This window comes from Poecilia reticulata, chromosome 7 (assembly GCF_904066995.2).
Source record: "Poecilia reticulata chromosome 7, P_reticulata-male-v2, whole genome shotgun sequence".
Taxonomy (NCBI): Eukaryota; Metazoa; Chordata; class Actinopteri; order Cyprinodontiformes; family Poeciliidae; genus Poecilia; species Poecilia reticulata.
Genome location: NC_088836.1, coordinates 16,434,977 through 16,458,644, shown reverse-complemented (window position 1 = coordinate 16,458,644; position 23,668 = coordinate 16,434,977). Strand labels below are relative to the sequence as shown.

Genomic DNA, 23,668 nt, shown 5'->3' with positions numbered 1-23,668 from the left:
TTTTTAGACAGATGGGATATTTAGTAAGACCAGAGTATGTAGAGAAATTCCTGCTCAGCTAAAGTTAAAAATAAAACTTTTTTTTTTTGCGAAAGTGGTAACTACTGCCCCGCTGTACAGAGCAATATTCAAGCTAGTGTGAAATGACACACTATTAGTTTTTAAAACAAACTACATGCTGTTATTAGCGGTTTCACATGTTTACTAAATATTTTTAATAACAATGTCTCATGTTCTTGTGTTAAATTTGCCTTTAGGGTTAACATTTTGAATTAATAACCTGAAGCAATTTTGACTTCTGAACCATTAATTTCAGTCATTAAAAGTATCTAAAGTTTATATTCCAAAACTTGAGACTTGCCCCTCAAGTCTCAGACTTTACTCGGAGAAAAATTGCCTGTGAACGTCTCTGCAAATGACACATAGATGTCCATCCAACTGTGACTGTATGACTGCTTAGTGGCTTTGTTAACCACACCCTCACAGGAATGACAAAGACTGATATTCCAAGATAGACACCTACACAGTATTGTCCCGAAACCCCTGCAATCCCTGAGGTCTCAGGTTTCCTATCTTTTATGTGTATTTCTTTTGGTAACTGCTCCTCCCTTGATTCACAGGCAGCTATAGTAAGAAGATCACAGTTTTTCTTTTTGTCCACCGTGAATATTGATGGCTGCAGGCCATGTCTGAGTCAGAGATGGATGGACTGCTGGAATGCTATGAGGAGGAACAAGGACACTGCTTTGTTTTGTCTGCTGAGAAACAGTGATCCAACACTGCAGCTGCAGCAATAGGGTCTTAGCCTTCTACAGAAAAAGGGGACAAACTACATCACTGAACATCGAGGTTTTAAACAGAATTGTGGGAATGATATGCTCTGTCTGTCTCTTCTTTTTTAACTTTTGTTCTCTCCCCTCGTCTTCTTCACATTCGCTCCCGTTTGATTCCTGCAACCCAGCCCCCCACCAAAACTTAAATATTACCCCCCATCTGCGTCTCATCTTCCCTTCTTCAAGGCAGTGATCACACACTCAGGAAGAACAATAACTGGGGACTTTATTCCCAAGCACCTCCCACAGACCGGTACCCTCAGGTATGGAACTCTATCACTCTGCAGAAAAATAGGTGAACCAGCCCATTTACACTTTGTGGGACAATAACAATGACACCAGATCCTTTCAGAGATAAGATATCCAGCCTGGAGGAAACCATAATACAGGTGACATGGTGGCTTGAGGAATTTGGGAAGGATGGAGATTTTAGATAAGAAAATAAATCTATTGCATTTACCATGAAATTAAAAACCTCCATATGTTGCTCCATTTGTTAATCTTTTTAATATTTCAAATGATGAGGGATCTCCTCTGTGATTGGTGTCGCCACAAACGACGAGTTGTGGTTACATGAATGCTAAAGGAGCTCACATAATCAAATATGGTTTTGCTCTTGGAGTTCCAAAATGTTCTTACGCGGGTGCTACTTTTCTTTATTATAAGGATACAAAACTAAAACTGAGCTCATGTGTCAAAGTAGAGATTTTCTTTTGCAGTTGGTGGATGGCTCAAACATAAAGCTAAGCCCTTCCTTAAACCGCTTCTCAAACTTTTAAACCCAGCTGAGGAACACTCAGCACATTTTTCATAGATAACAAGTGATGCATTATTCAGCTTGCTCCAGTTGATCTTGTCTGCCATGAAACTCTGCTTTATAGACATATGAGATACGTTGCGCACACAAGCCTGCCTTCTCCAGCGTTGATGGATGCTGAATAAAGAGTAGCTGAGGACTCATGAATCACACCTCCATGGAACAATCCTCAACAAAGCGCTGCACGGATGAAAGGAGCTCTTTTCTTTTCAAACGCTCGCCAAAGCAGCATGGTAATGAGAGTACTGAGGACATCAGACTGTAAACATGCTGCAATGTGCTTGTTAAATATGACTACTGAATTACATCAGAGCTAAGGATCTCTGATGCAAATGTTCTGCTCCTAGTTTGCTCACTTCATGTTGACATTTAAGGACACTTTTGTGTTGATGTGCCCAGCTTTTAATCTGTAACCATCAGAAAGAGATGGTGACTGGATGCATGGTCTACAATGAAGGGGCTGCTTAGATAATCCAGCTGCGTCGTGAGTTTATTGGCCTCAAGTTGTTAGTCCCTCTGTGAACATTGTTTTACAGTTTTCAGTAGTTTTTTTTTTTTTATGTGGGAAAAGCTAAGCTTTCAAATGTCTGCCTTGAAGCATTAAGATTTTTAAATGGAGCCTTAAACTGTCTGCCAGTGAGGAGGTTGGTGGACAATAAAATATAGCAAGAAACAAGGGTTAGGGGAGAATGAATGCTTGCATCTATGAATGCTGAATTATTAGGTCCATATGCAAATCATCAACTTTTTTTCATATGTTATCACTTTACAACCACAGATTTTAATGCACAGTATTAAAATCTGTGGGCTAATTCTGTCGGTCTACTTTTACGTGGTAGACCGACAGAATTAGCCCATACTTGTGAAGTAAAACATGCATACATGCAATTAATTTACATGACTTTTCTTTATCAGATTTAATATTATATGATACAGTCCTATTTGTGTTTCTTATGGTAAACTATTTTAATAAAAACACATTTTTCTCCTATTTGATTCGTAAACGAATGCTACACAGTATAATTTGGTTTGTGAAGATACTTAACTGGTTAATCATCACAACATTTAATGCTTCTGTTTATATTAGGTTTTGTTGGAGGTCGATTAAAATGTTTCATTAAGTTAACTGCAGGATTGGTAATCTCAATTAATCGCATTTTCATCAAACCTCACCTCGACAAAATAAGCAACATTTTCAGTTCAAAAAAATTTTGCTGCTAAATTATTAAAGAAGCACAACAAGAAAAATATTGTTTTTAATCTGTTATTTAGGTTTTTAAAACATCAGATTGATGCGTAATGGTATTATACCCATTCATCTTTTGAACTTTTGATGTTGTTTGCAAATGTTCCTTGTGCATCAGATTTATGGATGTACCAGAAACGTGTGAATACAAAGGTTCCAGCCAGAACCTTTATTTTTTTTCAAATTTGATTGTGTGACAATCTTTGATTTGATCATTTTATCATTGGGAAGTGCCATCATCCAAGTAGGAACACAATTAGTCCATATGTACAGTATATGAGGATAGAAACCTCAAAAGGATGTAGTGCTTATTTTACATAATCTCTTTTCTGTGTGCCAGATGATTCAGAGAGTCTGCTTCCTCGCTACGCCGACTTCTTGAGTCTGATGATCAAAGGGTAAACAAGGGACAGGTTGACAACAGAGGTAAGTTTATTTTTTTCCCCCATTGTTCAATCTAGTCGCTTAGGTGCTGCTTACCCTTGCAGCTTGGGCTCAGTTGATATGATGATTTATTTTCTAATGAGTAGAGCTGCCCTCCCCTTTTGCCACACAATGCTTTGATTGAATCTGGCGTTCCATTAGCATGTTAAAGAGGCCCCAGCTTCATCTTTGAGCCGCTGACTGACAGCGGATATCATCTCTCTAATTGCTGCATGTAGTGGACCTTGCGCCTGCCAGAAACACACAGGGAGCTAGAGAGATATTTGTACATTTCAACTGGGAATATTTCTGTTTCGATGGTTTTCTTCAAAGAGCACCAACAACCCACAGCTCAGCCCAAACAGCAGCAGCGTTTTGTAACGTACAAAAATGCAACATGAGCCAATTATGTCGCAGGAATGTTAAGTGGCTGTGTGCTGGAAGGACGTGACATTGTACCTGACATATTTATGTGGACGTCCTGTTCAAATCTCGCCCCATGTCCTTCCCTCTTTATGAACTCGCTCACTCCAATTCTTCCACGTTAACTTCCTCATCCCCTGCATCACTGAGCACATCTCCTCCTCTTCCTCCAGCAGCCTTGCTGCTGCCTCCCTCTCTTTCTCTGCAGTAAATGGTAATTGAACAAATAGAAGGGTGGAGGAAAGCTACAGAAAAGATGGTTATCCTAACTCCACATGCAGTGCATCCCAAATTAACAGACTCCCCGCCCTTTCTTTCTCCTTTGCTCTGCTGTGACATAAAAGATACGAATGCAATCGCACAACGTTAGCAGCACACGCAGCGGTTTAACATCAGAAGACTCCACAACAGTGCTCTGGTGAGCACATCTGCGCAGTTTTTTATTGAAGACATGTGGATGAGGACGTAAGGAAAACCGCAGCACATTATTTAGCTGACGGGACCCAAGCAGCGAGAGAAGACACGAACGTTTCAAGAGCAAACAGATGTCCAGAATGTGTGCGTCACTGCCAGAGCTCAACCTCAATATTGTCAACATGAAACTTCTAATTTAGGATTCATCGGGATGCCGTTTCAACATGAGACAGATGGGAAGCGCATTATGTCACAGCATCAGTTTTAAATAGGCTGTATAGATTTACTGGTTACATAATTAATGTGGCAGGTTAATGCTTTCAGGTTTTACTGTCAAGCAGCAGAGCTTAATCCGTCACTACTGGCTGTGATCTGAACTTCGGTTATGCAAACAAAGGCAGGAAGTGTGCTCTCACCACTGCAAGTTTTTGCAGATATGTATTATTATAAGACTTTTATTTGATCACATAAAAAATATGTTTACCCCACCCTGGTGTGAATTTAGTCCACTGAATGTTTTTCTTTCTTACCTACAGCTCGGATATTATTTTTTTTGCCTGTCTCCTTTTATGTTTAAAAAAGTGCTTGAGTTGTTAGTCTTAGAAAACATTGAAAGCATCTTGTGGGAAATACAATATATATATACAATATATATATATATATAAAATTCAATGCATTCAGTGAGTTAAAGATATTTCTTTTTTCCTCAGACAGCCTTTTATGAATACTTCCAGAACAAGGTATTTCTTCTGTTGTTGCTGTCTTTGTTACTCCTGAATATTTCAGATCATCAAACACATTTTATTAAACAGACAAAGAGTCAATACATTAAGCAGCTTTTAAATTGTGATTTAATTTATTAAAGCATGATTTAACATAAGTGTTATGTATTATTTTAAAATGGACTTTTCTATGCTTTGTGTTTTGTTAGAAGCGTATCTGGAGTGTTGCTTTGATTCCTTCATGCATGTTTGAGAAAACACTCGCTCTCACAAGCTTTCCACAAAGCTCCCCTTGGAGCTGGAGACTCCAGCTGAACTTTCAGTTTGTGATCTTATTAAGCTTCAGTGCACTTGAGTTGGGCAGCAGTTCCACCTCTGACTGTCTAAGCATGAACAAAATAAAGGTTTTGAAGAGGTCTAGTCAAAGTATCAATTTATGTCTAATTGAGATGATCCTGATAGCTTTGTCCCCTTAACAAATCATTTTGTAACTCCATGTTGCTCGTACTATTAAAATTTGATCTGAAACTTTTAAGTCAGAATAACTTAAAAAAAAACAAAAAACAGAAGAAATCTATAAGTTTTCATGGCACTGTAAGTTGAATGAAAGCGAGATCATTCTTCCTACAGGTCTGGCAGCTGCAGGTGAGATTTAAGATTTAGGTTTGATTACAATCCCACAGAAGCCCTGAAAAGCAAAAGAAAAAGAAACAAAAGAAAACTTCTCCTGTCTTTCAGGGTCCAGAGCAGGAGAAGACAAATGTTATAATCTGGAAAAGTGACATGTTATATAATGGCATGTTTCTATCTTTGATAACATTTTGTCACAAGCCTGATTATCTATATAGCTCACACCGGTCTCTCTTGCTACTGGTGAAGGAAGTAAAATGTTTGCTCCATGCTCTACGCTACACCAGCTGATAGGTTTTTTTGTTTGTTTGAACGATAGGAGAGGGGCAGTGGGGGGATGTGGGGTGGAATTCATTGAATCTAAACATAAGATAAACTTTTATTGTGCGTGGATGATTATAGTAGGCTGCTATAGAAGAAGCAGCACAGCCAACATCTTTAGCAACCCTGTTAGGATGCACAGAATACAGAAGAGACTGTGGCTCAAGCTGACCAGCAAGAAACGGGCAGAAGTTTGTCCTGCTAATGATTGTCCTGTTGATAATACTATGGGATATATGCAGCTGCAAACATGCATGCAGCATTTACATCTGCAAGTAAAAGACTGCTGTGGTTTTATATTAGACTGACTCTATAGCAAAGTATCTGAACTGCACTATAACCACAGATGACAAAGCAATGGGTCCGCTAAATATATTTAGCTTGATGCTGTGGTGATTATCTGAGTTCAAATATGCACTGGCAGAGATGGCATCACCACCAACCAATACAATACTACAGCTGGTTACCATGGTGAGTTTGGATGGAGGCTGTTCAGGTGACATTGCTGAACAAGTTGTCACGGTAATATATTGAAAAATTGGAAATCAAACTATGTCACAGGGGCAGATACTATTTCATGGATATTCTCGTGAGAAGAAAAATTGTTTTTTAATTGTGTCTATTTCAATACATGTAAAATATTAATAAGTTGCTCATATTATTTCGCTCTATTGATCTAATTGGTTCTCATTAGACGAGTTAGAGTAAGGACTCAACTGAACCACCACCATTCATTTCATCCTGTGTCAACATGTCCTGTACTGCCAAATAAATGTTCTTTGATTAGCAGGAAACTGAATATTAGCTACACAAACCTGATTGTAATGTTATTTAGTTGTAAAATTTATTTTTCCTTTTTGAATTGGGGAAGGTCAGCTTACTGGTATACTGGTTCTTCTTTATTTTGTCTCATCATCTAAGAACTGCAACACGACTGTGTATCTGTGCAAGTGAGTAAATCTTTATGTGTGTCCATGTGTGTGTGTTTGTCTGTGGAGTGTGACTAGAAAGTAACTTGTAGTATTTTATTTTCAGTTTAATTTTATTCTGCTTCATCCATTTGTGGAGCCTGACAAGGGACTAGTATAGAAAATAAAATAGTAACATAACATTATTATAATTATTATAATTATATTAAAATACTGTTTTATGACATATTCTCAAATCAGCACAAGACATGCTGCACTTTGGACATTTGCGTACGCATGTTACCCTTAAAGGTGTCCTATGAACCTACCATAAATTTTCATACCAGCAGAACATTTCTCTAGAGTTACAATTGACAAGCAATAGAATAAGTGTCTAAATAACATCTGTAGAGCTTTCTTTATTTTATTCCACCTGACTAGTACACATATAAAACACTAGTTTCAGCCCAAACATACAACTTCCTGATTCTCACAAAGAAAAAACAAACCATAAGTGTGTTTGACAGACAAACATGCTTTTCAGAACGATAATGATCTCCTTTACTCTCTCTTGTGCTTCTCTGGAATTAGCATCACAGAGCATGTTGACACACGCTGTTAGTCAGATTGATGAGTTTGTTTGAGCTGTGCAGGGCTGCAGTGCTTTATACGGTGACTGACTACATTAGCCGCTTGCTACTAATCCGAGAGTTAATGACTTTCCGCTGTAATGTTGTTTCAATGCAAAATGTTTTATTCAAGTGCCCGCTGGATCTGATCGTAAGTGTTGCGATGCATCACTGTTACTTTTCCCCTTACTCAAACTCTCCATCCAAATCAATGTAGCCAGGTTTGAAGAGGTAGTTTATCACCACCAATTAACCTCACAGTGTTACAGCCTCTCTCAGGTGTCATGAACCAAGAACATTACACCAATAAGCTTTCAGTGTCAGTAAATATGTAGACTGTTCTTTAAGCCGACGAACAACCTGGAAGCAAATGCTTTCAGACAGGTGCATCCCATTAAAGGTACTTAGACATTTTAATTTTTCAAAATAAACATGGAGAACATAATCATTTTGGAAGGAATGACGATTTTCAATTATTTTAGATATCTTTATTTGTGTTCTGTACACCTGCACCAAAATATTAAAGCATATATATATATATGCTGCATTGACTTGTCTAGAGACAATTAAACTCATGGAAGTGGCTTGTGAAGGCAGACTAAAACTGAGCTTAAATACTTGAGCTCAGCTTTTAAATTGGATTAAATTTATATCAAAATGTTGCACTTAAAATGAAACTGGATTACATTTAAATTGGAATTGGACTGAAGACACTTAAATTTCAATTTAGTTTAAGTTAGAAGAACTGCTTTTTAACAGGACAATCTTTAGCTGCATAGTTAATCATGGATCTTTTTCGATTGCTTCTTTAAAGCAGAGCAAAATTCTATGCCTTTGTATCTAAACTTCACAAAACCTAAGGCAACATAGCAGAAATTAGCTTACATTATTGCCATGTAAGCATTATGCTGTTTGCATACTTGCATGTCTGAAAATACTGTGAAGCCAGTAACGTGTTGCAGACAGGATGTGCTGCCGGTATGCCAGCTGGAGCTTTAAATGCAGACAGATGTGACGCTACAGTGATGGCGACAACAAACTATTACATAGCCTTTGCTGCTGGCGCCCTGCATGCTGCAAACCTCCTATGCCCAACCCCTTTATAGCCTGCCATCATAACCTCAGACTGCGGCAGCGCAGCGCATTGAGACAGAAAATACAGTGACGTTTTACTGACCTAAAGAGAGGGGGTTATTGAAAGGGACGCTTTTAAGGAGAGATGGAGAAAGTGAGTCAGGCTCGGAGGACAGTGGAGCACAGGGAAATAGAAAAGATATTCAAAGGTCGACATGCAGAAATGGTGAAAAGTGGAAAGTGTAACAGCCCCACTGAGGACTTACGATTTGTGAACGTCTTAGAAAAAGTGCAGAGAGTGAAGAGAGAAAAGAGGGAGAGAGATAAAGGGGAAGAGAGAGAGGGTGCTTGATTGTACCATAAAGTGTCTCACCTTGTTCTGCACCATGCACACACACAGCATCCCGGCTGTCATGCAGCCTCTCTGTCTTTTTCCATCAGGCCAGCTGGGAAAAATGCATCATTCATGAGCGAAAACTTTACTTATTTAGCTGTGTCATCTCCTTTACGCTGTCAATAACTGTTTCTTCACTGGGACTCTGGCAGCAGGATGACTGAATGCAGACCGCGCATTCATCCAAAAGACAGAAAGCTCCGGGGGGGGACAAACCTGGTTTACATCAGGATGTCCTGAGGAGTATCAGAACCACAGAAACAAGGTGTCTGTTAATGAGCAATGAAGTGAAGTGAAATATATCAAAACATAGATATAGTTTCATAAAATTAAGCCGATTCAAATGAGGATTTAAATTTGTACATTTCCTTAACACATAGCCTTCAGAGGACAACTACAGCTAGACTATGCAGTATGAAGGTGTAATTATCTAGAAACAAACATGCGCTACCCCAGCAGCCTTTTCGTCCAGCCTGTCCTCTTCCCTGAGTGCATGCTGCATCACAGCCCGCTGTGAGGCTGCCTGCTGTGAAGGTCACCCTGCCTGCAGCTATGGATTACAGACGCAGAGTAAGGCAGAATATGACACTGCCCTCAAGGGGAGGTCTGAAGCTTGAGGCGACGGAGAAAAGTCCTCGTCGACCAACCAGGACCACAAAGTACTGCGAATGTAAATATACCTTTCAACAAATGACTAAAGACTAAAGCCTGAAAACAGATTAAAACTGAACAAAATCCAAAAATATTATCCTGGCCATCATGGTTGACTCCGTGTGGATTCAAAGTTGACGTCTTTTAAGCTAAAAACTGCTTTTTGTTCATGACTTTTGAATAGTTGCAAAGGCATTGCTGAATGAACTGAGGTTTCATTTTTTGTTCATATGTCTGTGCCAAGCTATAAAAACCTTTAAGAATGATTATAAAATTACGTGGATTCTGAAAAAGTCATAAACTCTCCAGAGCGTTAGTACATCTCTAAAAGTAATCATCTGCCGTGACAATAGCATGAGGAGGGAAATTAAATGTTCAAGATCACAATGATAACAGATTTCTTTTAGCCATGACTGCGAGATATCCATCCATCCGTCCGTCCGTCCGTCCGTCCGTCCGTCCGTCCGTCCGTCCGTCCGTCCGTCCGTCCGTCCGTCCGTCCGTCCGTCCGTCCGTCCGTCCGTCCTTCCATCCATCCATCCATCCATCCATCCATCCATCCATCCATCCATCCATCCATCCATCCATCCATCCATCCATCCATCCATCCATCCATCCATCCATCCATCCGAGTACACTATGTTCTTACAAGGTCACAGGAGAACTGGTTCTTCTAATGATGATCAATCGGTAAGAGGAAAGGACAGGTTGCCAATCTGGTTATACAACAAAATAAAAATACACAACTACTAGTACTAGTAATAAAACAACAACGGTTGTCATCATCATCATCCTCATCAGAAATCCAATGCCTGATTACAGTATCGTGATGTGTTCCCAGATATCGGTCTTCAGCTGTACAAGATTGTTTTTGGTAAATCCAGTGATGATGTAGTAGAAAAGCTAACTTCATGTTTAAGGTAGGTGTTATCATAGTCAGTTGTATCATGCTTGACTTTAAAGACTGAGAAAAACCTAAGAAATAGAAGAGAAACTGTCTGAAATTTGACTGTTTCAATTGAAAGATTTAACATATTTTCACTTTTTCAAACAGTCTGATAACCTGATCTCAAACCATCCTGTCAATTATCAAATGTTTGGAGCTTGTTTATAATCGAGCATTGAAAATCATTCCAACACTGTACAAATTTTAAAACTTATTTTTTATTTTTCAGCTTCATTGATTTCTGTTATTTGAAGATTGCATTTTAACTCCTTCAATGGACTTGTGCCACCAACCCTTTTTACTGGTTTTGGGAAATTACAGAATCTCACATGTACCAAAGCTGATTCAACTGGTAATGTTAAAATCCTACTTTGTTAAACATGTTTCAAAACCAGAATCAAAACTAAGGAAGAAATTCTCTGCTCCACTGACAACAATTTAACCACTTAATAAAATATATAGAGGCTTGGTTGGTTTGGGAAGAAATGTGCACTCATTTCCTGTTTTAATTTCTTTGCTTTCTTTTCTTAGATGTTGGTCCACAATATTCTTTCATCTCATTACTCAGTAATTGTTTTTAGTTTTACTGCGTTTGTTTAATTTACGTTTTACACATAGCCCTAATTTAGTTTGTTTTCTTTATCTTCCTTGAATACTCTTTTTTATTGTCCAGTGTCTCAGAAAAGACCAACCAGAAAGAAATTAGAGGTTGTGGTAACAGCGACTGTCGTTGAATACTTGCCGATTGCCATCCCACTTCTCCTTGCAGTGTTGCAGGGGGCTGGAGCCAATCTGGAAACACCCTGGACAGGTTGGCAATACACAAAGACACACAACCATGTCTGCACACACTCCTAAGAACAATTTAGAGAGCCTAATTAACCTGGACAGTAGGATGGAGCTAGAATTCCTGGAGAGAATCCATGCATGCATGCAGAAAAGCTGGAATTCAGATTTTGTTTCAAGGCAATAGTGCTACCAACTGCACCACGGTGCATCCCTACTTGCTTTTGTATAAGCATAAAAACTTAAAGATGTTTTCTATAACAAAATGTCTTCTTAATGATTACATTTGCAACATAAGAGCTCATTTCACATAAATGAAATGATATGCAAACTGCAGTGCAGCTTTTAGATTTTTATGACCACACAAAAGTCTCAGGCACCAGAGAGTCAATTTTTTCAACAATAGATGTTACTTTTTCCTCAATTAAAAGCTGTCTGAAAGCCTCTGTAATTCCGTAAAACGACCCAATAAAAGTCTGTGTTTCTTTTTGTTCTGTTTTTGAGTGAGACAGAAACTAATAATTATTGGTTCTTTTTAGTATTCTGCCATTATTCCGAGGTCTATGAGATGGAAAAACATGCCCTTTCAAACAACCACGGACAACATTTGTCAGATCTTGTCATTTCCTGCCACGACTCTCCCTGCTGTGACTTTAATTTGTTCCGTCTTCAGTAAGACTTAACTGGATAGTTGATGCACCTTAGATGGAATCTAAGCAAACAAAGGAAGCAAAAACATCATCCCTTTGAAAAAATGAAACACAGAAGGAGGGTAAAGGCTCGGATCGATTGGATGCAGTGGACTTTGGTGTGGTACCTTTCCAGTACTTATTTACTCCAGGTAAAAACTGGTGTGAGAAATTCTCTTTTTTTCAGAAATCCATCAAATTAGTAATGCCTCAGCTTTTCATTTTCTTGAAACGAGACCAAACCCCTTCTCTACTTCTCACTCGTAAGGACATATAGCCTATTACAACCTGTTCCAAAGTACCATAAGACAACTGTTGCTGGTTGAAAATATTAAATAATCACGCGTTGTAAAAACTTTTGTGGCCTTGTGAGTATTTATGGTTTTTGTTTTACAAGACTTTGTCATCTGACATGAATACTTTCTCTCATCTTCTTCTTCTCCTGCATGTCTTGTGATAAACTGAGAACAGGACTTGTTGCTTTATTTTAGCAACAACTTTCTTCTTTCCATTCTTCCATAAAGATCTGATTTGTACATTTAGGTATATTTGGTGTTGGAACTAAAAGAGACATATTTTACAGGAGGTCTCAAGTATTTGCATATTTTTTTTAGCATTTCATGGGAGTTTTTGGTCCCTACCCCATCTGAACATCAGGTTTCCACTGTATTTGTTGCTTTTATAAATTGTTTGTAATATTACCAAATCTTTGGTCAAGGTTAAGCAATAAAAGTCATAATTTCAAAAGTATGAGGCATCATGAATGATAAAGTTTTGTTCCATTACTAAATAGCATTTTGGCATCTTAAGGAGCATAAAAGCTGGTGGATTAAGGTCTAAAGAGTAAGACATCTTGAGATGTGCATACTTGGCTGGCTTTCTGAAATACATTTTTCTAAACTGAAATCTCCAATATCTTTTGACCTAAAAATTCTTTGTGAGTCTTTTGGGATCTAAATTGTTCAAAAAGAAAACGTAAATCTTGATGCAGACCAAGCTGAACAAAACTAAATGAAATGTTAACCGTTGGTGCCCAAACTTTTGCATCATATCATATGCGTTCATGTCTGTTTGAGCATTTATGCTCGTGTGATTCTCTAGTGGGTATTTAAGAAAAGGGAGGAGAACCCTGGTTCTGTAAGCGGAGGACACATAGACACCAATGAAAGCAAAAGAACACAAGCTGTCTCCCAGCAGGCTAATCCTCTAATGAAGATTTGTGGCAGTGGCTGGCTGGTGATTATTGGCCCAGCACAGGCACAAAAACCATCTTCACAGCAACAGTAAATAAACAAGCTCTCACATTTATACAAGCCGTCACAGGACAAACGAGAACATTCTGGGTGGGAAGCTAAAACATTGGCATTTTAGAGTTTGGACTGGAGAATATGTTGCTCTTGATGAACAAAATGCAGAACAAGACCAAACATTAATGAGCATTATTCAAATGTGAGCAATTCAACGAGAGGTCTGTCATGTCTGGGCTGTTGGACTTGTATCAACAGGGCAACTTCGCTATCCTGACTATGCTAATTTTATGGAAATAGTTGGTCTTGAACCTTCTCCTCTGACTCCTGTTTTGTTGCACTCCATCGGTTCCTTTGAACTGCGTTAATGAACGCTGCCTGAGCTTAGGAAGCGAATGAGAGCCAAGTGTCCAATTCATATTTGGGCATGCAAACATTTAATATTCTATAAAAGTGAGTTTATTAGATAGAAAGAGATGTGGGCACACATAAAAACAATCTATCATTGGTAATAAAACATTTCTTTGGAAAGTGTAGATATAAAAAAAAGAGAAGGATAAGCAAATGACCTCAGATACCTCATCACCCCTGTGTCCCTTACAGCCTTCTAATCCACACCTACGGCATTTCAACCAGCCCTCCTCCCCCACCTCCTCTTGCTCCCTTCAGGCAGTGGCAAGGGAGGCGTGATGCATGTCCTGGCAGAGCTCCTTCCACCCCTTCCCGGCCCCCGCCTCCTCCCTCGCTCCTGCTAACTGAGGGGTAGGGCCACTTATTCAGGGGAGGACTTGTTTGGAGACAGGTGTGCATACCAGACGCCTGTGCTAAGCCCTGTGCCACACGGATCCTATAACTACGAGCAGGCAAAAGGTTTCCCCGGCTCCCGTCCAACGCCGAACAAAGAGATTCCTTCAGCTGAAGCTGAAGGAATACTGTGACTACAATCAGTGGGCAAAACGCCACAGACGACCGGTCACCTTTGCATCAGCAGACTTTTATTGCATCCCAGCAGCCGTACATGCACTTTATTAATCTGTTTCTGAGGAATTAGTTGGAGACAAGATGGTGCCAGGGGTGGAGATCGAAGCTATTTTAAGTTGTTTATGTAACATTAAGGATTAAAGGCAAGCTTAAGGCTTCTTGAAAGAAAAAAAAAAACTTGGACTATTTAATCAATTTGTTGAGTCTGGCAGTATAACTGAAGTAAAAGTAGAGCCGCTTTGACATACGAGATCAGAGTCAAGAGATGTCCTTGTGGCTACGAATTAAGACAGCATGATAGAATGACATTCCTCACTGGGCTTCAGATATGCTGCTCATATTTCCACTTTTCATGAGTCAGATGATGCAAAGAAGCCACAGTTTAAAGCATGCTGTCATAAAACATAATTAGCTGTAGCCTGCAGCCTCATTGTATTATTACCAGCCAAACTCATTTGTACACATTTCCCCTCTTTTGAGTCCCTATCCACCTACACGATTCACTCCAGCCTCATTCCATCACTCCTTCCCAATAACGTTCTCCTACACTTGCATTGCCCCTCTCCACCCCCCCCTGAATTGACCTTGCAGCAACTCAAGGAGAATTGATTTTTCTTTCGGTCTTTGTGTGAAACCCTATCTTAACAGCAGTCAGACGAATTTCCTCTTTTGGTCCCCTGAGCTGGATGGAGCTAGTTTTCTTTCATGATGACACTGTGCACTCCATTTTACCCTCTGCCTATTTTGCCATCTCTGGTACCACCCTCCCCTCGCACCCCCATTTGCTCATCTCAACTTCCTTCATGAAGCCAAACAAACAGAGCAAGGATGTTTAATGTGGCACCTATCACTGCCAAGCATCAGCTCTGCTCAACCGTTTTACATTGAGATCCAGTTTGGGAGAGAATGAATCATTGGGCCTTCTCCTGCTATTATATTAACAACTTAAGTATTTCATTATTATTTTTTGGAAAAAAGAAAAACATGGTAGTATATATATATATATATATATATATATATATATATATATATATATATATATATATATATATATATATATATTAATTAAACATATCAAATTAGACTAAAATATATATTAAACATATCAAATTAGACTAAATCTTTCCTGCTAGAATTACCGAATTTTTCTAACTTCTCAATTAGAAAGTAAAAAATATATTATAATATGACCCTATATTTTACAGTATATGTAAATATCTAACTTGAACTGCTTGATTACTTGAACAAAAAACCAAAGCAAAATCAAAAAATAAGCATATGATGATGCATAAATAAATTAATCAAACTAAACCAACCAACCACATTTGTTATCTCCTGGACAGCAAACTTTTAAATAATTCCTCTCTGACAATTTTTATTCAGAGGGTTTTTGCAAACAAGGGTATGTTTCGTTTGCAATTAAGAATATGAGAAAAACTGTCTCGCCGGTACGACTGGAAGAATTCCCTATGAGCTGACATTGACGTCTGACATTTGGGCTGCAAGAGCTGGTTTGTTGCTGTTTTTTTTTTCGTTTTTTTATTATTCAGGCAGGTGTGCAGCAATGGCACGGGGTTGATCACACGCTCCTGCTGCTACTGTCCCTGGGATGCTTCGCAGCTCTCCTTTTTATCTTGTTTTGTTTGTGGAGACACACCCTGACATAAAACGCCAGTGCACTCTTTTTTCTGGCAGAAGTGTTCAAAAGATGGAAAGCAGGACAGTAAAAGTAGAAGGGTGCCACAAAGAATGCAAAAAATAAAAAGAGAAAAGCTCCAGAGAGAGAAGATGCTAAACGTGTAAAAATGGGCAACTTTTTCAAAAAAAGCGAGCACGCACTTCGTAACGTCAAATAAGGACAGTGAAAAAGAAATGAGACAAGAGACAAGATTGATTTTGCAATCAAGTCAATGAATTGTGTGGCATTGGGCCATGTAGCATATTTTTAAAATGCGACGCCTCATAACTGCCTCAGTCAGAAGAAAGATGCAGCACCAAGCAGCCATGAGCCCTCAAGTTCCGAGTGGACAGTTGTCATTACTCACTGAGTGAACATTATTCTAAGTAATATAGTAAAGATTTGGTATAAAACTGCTTTTTGTGAAAGGTGGCCTGATGATTCAGTTCATTAAAGTAACCAGAATTTTAATATGTGATTTAGTGACATGAGGCGAAGAAGACATTCTCGTGTATTCTGACAATGATACTGTAATAAGCAAAGTTGCGGAGACCAATGGATGGCTCAGGCATAAGTTATTGTTTCAGGGTCGGCCATGTTTATGAAAAACTGCTCTTATGCAGAGGGGGGGAAAAGATAATAGGGTAATTTGAAAGTTATGTCATACTGGGAATAACAAACTTGCAGAGACCAGCTTTTGTTCATTCTTAAAATATTTATGAACACTAATTTGCTTGATATTTGATATTGCAGAAAAGGACATTTTGATGTAGACTAGTGTTTAAGATTTGCCCTTTATCTAAGGTTTTAATTTGTGAATTCAGTTGTGATGGAGCCATATTGTGACTAAGAAAAAAGAGATTAGAGCGTTAAAAGAAATTGTAACACTCTTTATATGTTTTTTTTATATATTTGTATTTACGCTTTTATATAATTTTTATGGTTCGAATATCTCCAAACACTTATTTGAGCAATATGTAGATTCCAATGTTGTAGAAAAGGATGTGCTATTAAGAATACTAGTTAAGGTGTGCATTCATGTTGAAATAAATATACAACTGAAAATGTTTTAGACTCAATTACAAAGCTTTACAGAACCCTGCGTTAATTTAATAATATTTTTTTAACTAAAGTATAAAGGTCAAACACTTTAAACTCCCAGGCTGAAAATGAGTCCAGCTTCAGACTTCAGGAAAGTGTGTTAAAATGTCTTGAAACTAAAGGCAAACACGGTTTCCTATCAAGCGAAGAAAAAAAAATCCATTAGATTCACTCAATTATGACCCAATTATTAGAGACGGAACCCACAGTAATAATAGATATACATAGGTTAGAATAGGATATATGAAAACTGACTATCATACTCAGTTTTTTTTTTCTTTCATCATTTTATTTCATTATAAAGAGTTCAGCTTTGTTTTCTTGCCAAGCAAATTAATGATTCATCACTCAGTTTGACTTTTGTCCAGTTATCTAATATCCTATCTAATTACTCCTATCTACTTATGTTTAATTTCTTTTGTTATCCATTAGGAATACCTCAGTCTGATCCTAGAATTATTACAGGAATGCCAAAGAAGCATTTAAAAAAAAAAAACAGAAGCGGCTTAGCAGACTGCACTGAACATTCAATCGTTGTTTTCACCAGGCTATGTTTTCAAATCAGCTGCAACATAAGAGCAGTAAGTCATAAAGTATTGTGACAGAACGTGCTAGCTAGTGTTGCAAAGAAGCCTCTAAAGGTAGACGCAGAGGTTCTGGTATTTTTCCAGGCCGTGCTGAAAGAATTCAGCAAAGTTAAGCAACACACTTAAGAGTAAACTCTTCATGGGGGATAAACATTTACAAGGCAAAGATACAAGGTTATGAAGATTATAGAACAAGTGCCTGATCCACTGATGTGGTTGAAAACATTGGTTTTATTTGAAGCCGCAGTGCATCCTCCTCGACACCATACAGAGCTGGCAAACAAAGCTCATCATAAGCTGCAGGGTATGTTATCTGATATGACTGCTATTATTTTAACTACAGACATTTGGAGGACAGACTTTTGCCTAATGACACTGCTTAGCCTCACAGTACAGTTAATTAAACAGTCTGGAAATTAACTCATTTTTATTTTCCTGAGGTAAAAGATTATGTTCACCAGGTTTTTTTGTTGCCGTTATTGACTTTGGTTTGTTTCACTCAAACGGAGCAGTGCTCTTTTCCCCACAAAGCTGTAGGGGTAAATAAATGGCATTTATTTACAATAAAAATGACTCTTTAAAACACCAGCGAACTGCTGTTTCAACCAACATGTACTTAGCTTCTCACCATTAAACCATACTGAATCCTTTACAGACTTTCTTGCCCAGATGTTGTAGCCCCAAAGGATTCCCAACATGCATAACTTGTGAATGCAATACTGCAGCACTGGAGGTTGCTGCGTACATGGCATGTTTTATTCAAGTTTTTGCAGGCGCCAAAAGCACCCTGCACATTTAATGTTAGGCATTTTAAGAAATCAAGTTCTCCAGTGTCCCCTTGGCTTTGCCTTTAGTAAATGGCCTTTGACAGAGGACACTGCAGAAAGGGTGATGGAGCTGTTGGAGCCGGAGGAGCCTCCACCTTCCTCTTCTCTGCAGTGTTACACACACCAAGGGGCCACACACACGCACAGATGCTCCAACAGACACAATGGGTTACCTTCCCACCAGTCCAATAACAGGCCTATTCATTAAAGTCCCTTACAGACAGTATTGACAGCCTGCTGACACATAGTCACTCCAGCATAAACAAATGGAGGAATAGCTAGGAGCAAAGGCAGGATGGGAGGAGGGAAAAAGACCTGTTATAATGGCTTTTTGACCGAGGAAAAAAAAATCTCTGTGAGCAAGGAGTGTGAGAGCCAGCCACACAGAAACAGGGGGAGCAACGGGAGCTGCTACTTCGTCCAGAACACAAACACATATTATTGTTCTCCCTAAGGCTTAGTGGAGTTGTCCCTCCATTGTTTAACATGTGAAACTATCATGTTAGGTCACAACTAGTAAATGTAATTTATTTTAAGGGGACGGTATTATGCAAAATCAACCTTTTGAAGCTTTATATCATCTTATAATGCTACTCCCTTATCAAAAACATACCTGGAGTGTTGCCTTGATTATTTTATGCGTCTTCGAGAAATTCTTTATGGCAGCCGTTCAACTGTGCAAAATGCCTCAGCGGACCGAGAGCTGCCTTCTGGTTGCAGTTTCCAAGCTTCTGAGCTTCCGCCTCGCAAAGCAGCGTTCCCTCGTGACTCCCCCACTCAGCTCCTTCAGACTAGCTAGCAGCAATTTGCAAACACCTGGTGGAACTGCACATCTGCTGAGCTCATTATTCATGCTATTTCTCAGTGAACTGTTGGCAAAAATGTTGTCAAAGGATTAAGAGCAATGTCATGATTCAAAAATGCAAATTTCTATTAAGTCATATTTGTATACTGGATTTTCATAATGACTTAAGGTAACATGCTATTATGCTATAAAATGGCAGTAGGTGCCTGGAAAATACATAATACTGCCCAATTTAAAAACAACTATTTGAAGCAATAAAGTAATGGATCCATGGAGACTGCAGTTGCAGAAATTGGCTGATTTTTAACTCAAATCAGTCCAGACCAATGATTAAGCAGGCCGTAACTCAAAAATTCATTATTTTCCTGGTTGATGAATGCACTATTGTGCAAATTGAAGCCTAATTTATACTCCCTAGTCATCCTTCCTAATGCAAAGCGTGAGGTACTTTCTGTAAATTGTACCCCAACTTTCTATGGACGTTTGCCAGCAGTCGAGGGTTTTGCAACCACATTGGCTGTGTGCCTCAGCGGGGACAATAATATTCTATAGTAGACATGCTAACGAGGAGAAGAAAAACCAAAAAAAGTTTATTTTAAATACATACAGTAATGAGACTGATTTTCTTTTTGGCTATCAAAAATCTTAATTAAGTTATTTATAATTTATTCATCCAGAGGTTTGTTGCTTTGGAACCTATTTTCACCTTTGAAAACAATGAATCTGCTCATTTAGGAAGGAAATACAAACATGATTTTGTCCGAGTAAATCTTCAATAATAAGTTTACTTCAGCATCAAACAGGAGTAAAAATGTAAGTAATGATATTCTGTGAATGTTTACATTTTTAACCATGATTTAAAAAATCTAGCTCACATCAGTAAATAAAAATGTAACACATTAATTACACTGTCTCATCTGTGACTGTGACCCATTAGTAAAAGCGGCAACCATGAAAATGCTGCCTGTACCACGGCTCCTAAGCAAAGTACAACAAATTTTTTCATTTATTTTCTTAACCATTTTTTTTTTCTGACTAGAAGTAATACAAATCTTTTGAAGAGACTCAGCCAGAGCCGACTTGAATCTGACAGAAATTCTATAGATGAAGCTAAATATTAATGTGATGGGAAGAAAGCTTTCCAACCTCTAACACAGGTATTACTAAAGATAAAACATAAAAATACCAGTGGACACACGTATAAAGCTTGTGAAAACAACTTTAAATCTATATCTACCACAGATATGAACATTTGACATGTTAACTTTAGATTTTTTTTTTTGTCTTGCTAAATTGAAAGACAAAGTGACTAATATGCTCTGCCACCTTTATTTCCACCTTCAATAAACCTCTTGAAAGTAAATGTTCTGTACATATGTTTCGCTTCAGCAGAGACAGACAGAGCGGGAGTTAAAACTGGCAACAGAACAAATTCCTACCTTGGCCTAGTGCTAGCTTCAGCGGGTCTTCATCATGTTTGCATTTTTTGTTTAATTTTAAATGTATACCACACTTTATGCATACCGAATGTCTGACTATAACTACTTTGTCCTTTTAGCCCAAAAAAGTGAGCATGTTACGACAAAAATGGGGGAGGGGGGAACAAAAAAAAAGACTGCAGACTTTCCAAGAGACACTTTTTTCAATTTGACCTCTGTGTCAGAGAAAAATAGGTAAATTGCAGAAGCAACAGCTATGCATGCAGGTCAGCACAGAGGCAGACTTCATGAAGACAGATTAGGCCTGCGTGGGCACACAAACACAAAGACAAAGAGACAGATAGACTGGAAAGCCCTGAACTCAGAGTCTGATTCAAACAGACAAGACAGATGAGACAGGGAAAAACATTCAAACATGAACTGATCTCGACATGGTGGAGGTGTCCCCCCAGTCCTCCATCCACAAAACAAGAAAAAAAGAACCACAATGTGAAGAGGCTTTAAATTGAATTAGTGAGGGAGAATGTTGTTAGACAGCTTTATGATGGCACATCTGGTGCAAGTGGAATGACATATCAGAGATAGAGATGTTTTAACCAAAAGCAAGTGTTATACCATAACCTCCCATATGGCATATTATCTTTTCTGTTTTCTAAGAGAGCATGTCAGCTCATCTCAGTTCTCCAAACCTTTTAATACACAGAAAACTCAACAACGGAAGCTGCCGAACTTGCTGCAGAGTGAATGTCAACCATTTGGCTAAGCTCACCAGATAGCCGCTGATGTTATCTGCATCTGCACTGTCGTCATCATCAGAGCTGCTACAAGCCTCTGCCAGGTCCCAAGAACTGCTGCAGTGCTCGTCAACCACAGTCACAGTATAAGGGTAGAACCTTGATGGTGACGTTTTTTGCTCAAGGTCAGAAAAACGGAGGACAAAAAAGGTTGATGGCCATAGTTGGTGAAGCATGCAGTTTATATAGGCGTATCCACGCCGTCCAGGGCTCACACACAAATGTCTCAATATTATCTTTCTTTCTTTACAAGGCGTACATGCCATTTATCTTGAAAAATGTATTATACCTTACAAGGTTCATATCAATGAGCCCAATCAGGAAATTTGCTGACTGGAACTGGAAATCAACTTGCAACAGAAAGGTAAAGGTCATTGCAATGACATTATCCTTTCTTGGCAGAGAAGAACCAAAAATGCTGAATAACTCAACACACCGTTGTGAAAAAGCAGGTTTCCCCTTTGCAGATTTCTTCTGCATTTGTTAACTGTTATAAAAAAAAACATGTTAATATCAAACAAACAACTGCAACAGGAAAAACAGGACAGATTTTTCAAATGATGATTTTATTTAGTCAGGAAAGAAAAACTTCCCAGAACATCATGCCATAGGATCTTGTTTACATTTAGGTCCAGGCTTTGACTAGACCTCTACGAAAAGTTTCTTGAACAATTCAGATGTTCAAATTTAAGGTAAGCTGGATATTCTCCTACAGGATGTAATTGTAGAGACCAGAGTTTGTTTTTCACTAATCAGCCTATAGCAAATTATCCCAAATATACAAAGCATTTCTGATCATTTCTGATGAAAAAAAGGTGTGATGACCTTTTCTGAAATGTGTGTTAATTTTACACCACATGCACCATGATCCACACCTTCCAAAAAGATCCAGTTCTGTCTCAATACACATTTTTTCCACATGTTTTGGGAAACATCCATCCATCTCAAATTTATACAATTTATAAAATTTGAGATGGGTGTTTGAGTTCTTGGCTAATTATGATTTTGGTGTTTTACTTCTTCTTACTGTTAAATCTTGAAAGGTGACTTTGATCAAATCCAGTGAGATGGTCAATGCTTCAGATGTTGTCCTAGATGATCGATTTGCACCTGGAGTAATTTTGGTAGGCCAGGTGGGTAAGGATTGTCTTTATGTTGCTCTGGAATCCAAAGACTTGCAAATGGTTTTTCTTGGATGACATTGTTTTTTTTTTATCTGTTCTTCATATTTTTTAGGTTGGGGGAATTATGTGTTGCTTTATGAAAACTTTTTTGCCAGTTTCATATCTTCAGGCAGGTTTGTTCAAATTATTTTCTTGATCATAAATTATTTTTTCACATTTGGACTTTGAAAAAGTTTTTTTCTTAATAAGTGACAATAATTTGAAACGTGCATTTTGCATTTACTTTGGTTTACGGTACCAGAACCTCACTTCAAAAGTTCATATCTACCCCTTTAATCAGCAGAAGCATTGGTATGCTATTAGACATGAAGGTAAAGTGTTTTGCAGTAAGTTACAGGATTATAATTTAAATGAGGTCAATATGCTGTAAAAAATCTGCAGTGAAAGCAACATAGCCTGAGTGCGTTTCTGCATAGGCCCTCATTGCAAAGATAAATTCCACATTTTATGACTTTTGCCTAGACTCCTTAACAGTTAAAACTGACAGCATAATAACTACCTTAAGCTAAAACCATTAAAGTGGCGTAGCTGTGCTGCTGTTAACACATCCAGGTCGAATATCATTTACTGCAGTTGCTACCACCTGCAACCCAAACAAGACAGTACTCGTCTAATTGCTAAGTCAAAATATTCACTTTTGACCAGCTGCAAAACAAGAAAAAAATCAGGGCACAATTTGGTAAAACCCAACTTTTTTTTATATATACACTTCATAGCTTTCGCTAACTCTACATGCACTCTACATGCACGCTCTTCAATATGCATACCTCTGCCAGCCCTCACAGCCGAGAGTCTGCACGACTCCCTATAATCATTAAAGATGTCTGCATGAAAAACATGCCTGCCGGGTGGGCAGAGAAGCGGAGCGGTGCCTGAATCAGCCCAGGCATGCGTTAAAACAAAGTGGCCTCTCCTTCAGAGCACATAGCAACACAGACAAACACACATACACACACACGTTCGCAATGCTGAGTCCCCCCTTCAGAATGCCCCCCCCCAACACACACACAGTCTCATAGAAACGGCCATACACAAATGAGAATACTGTAGAACACCTATATCTATCCTATTTAAACAGTAGCTGGACTCATCCTCCATGTGAATGCACACAGAAGTCCC

At 38.5% G+C, this 23,668-nt stretch overlaps 1 protein-coding gene across 2 annotated transcripts in view; it reads right to left on the bottom strand.

The window, feature by feature from the left end:
- Positions 1 to 23,668, bottom strand: part of znf385a (zinc finger protein 385A) — an 83,905-nt gene that overhangs the window by 47,931 nt on the left and 12,306 nt on the right. The gene's annotated exons all lie outside the window — the stretch shown is intronic.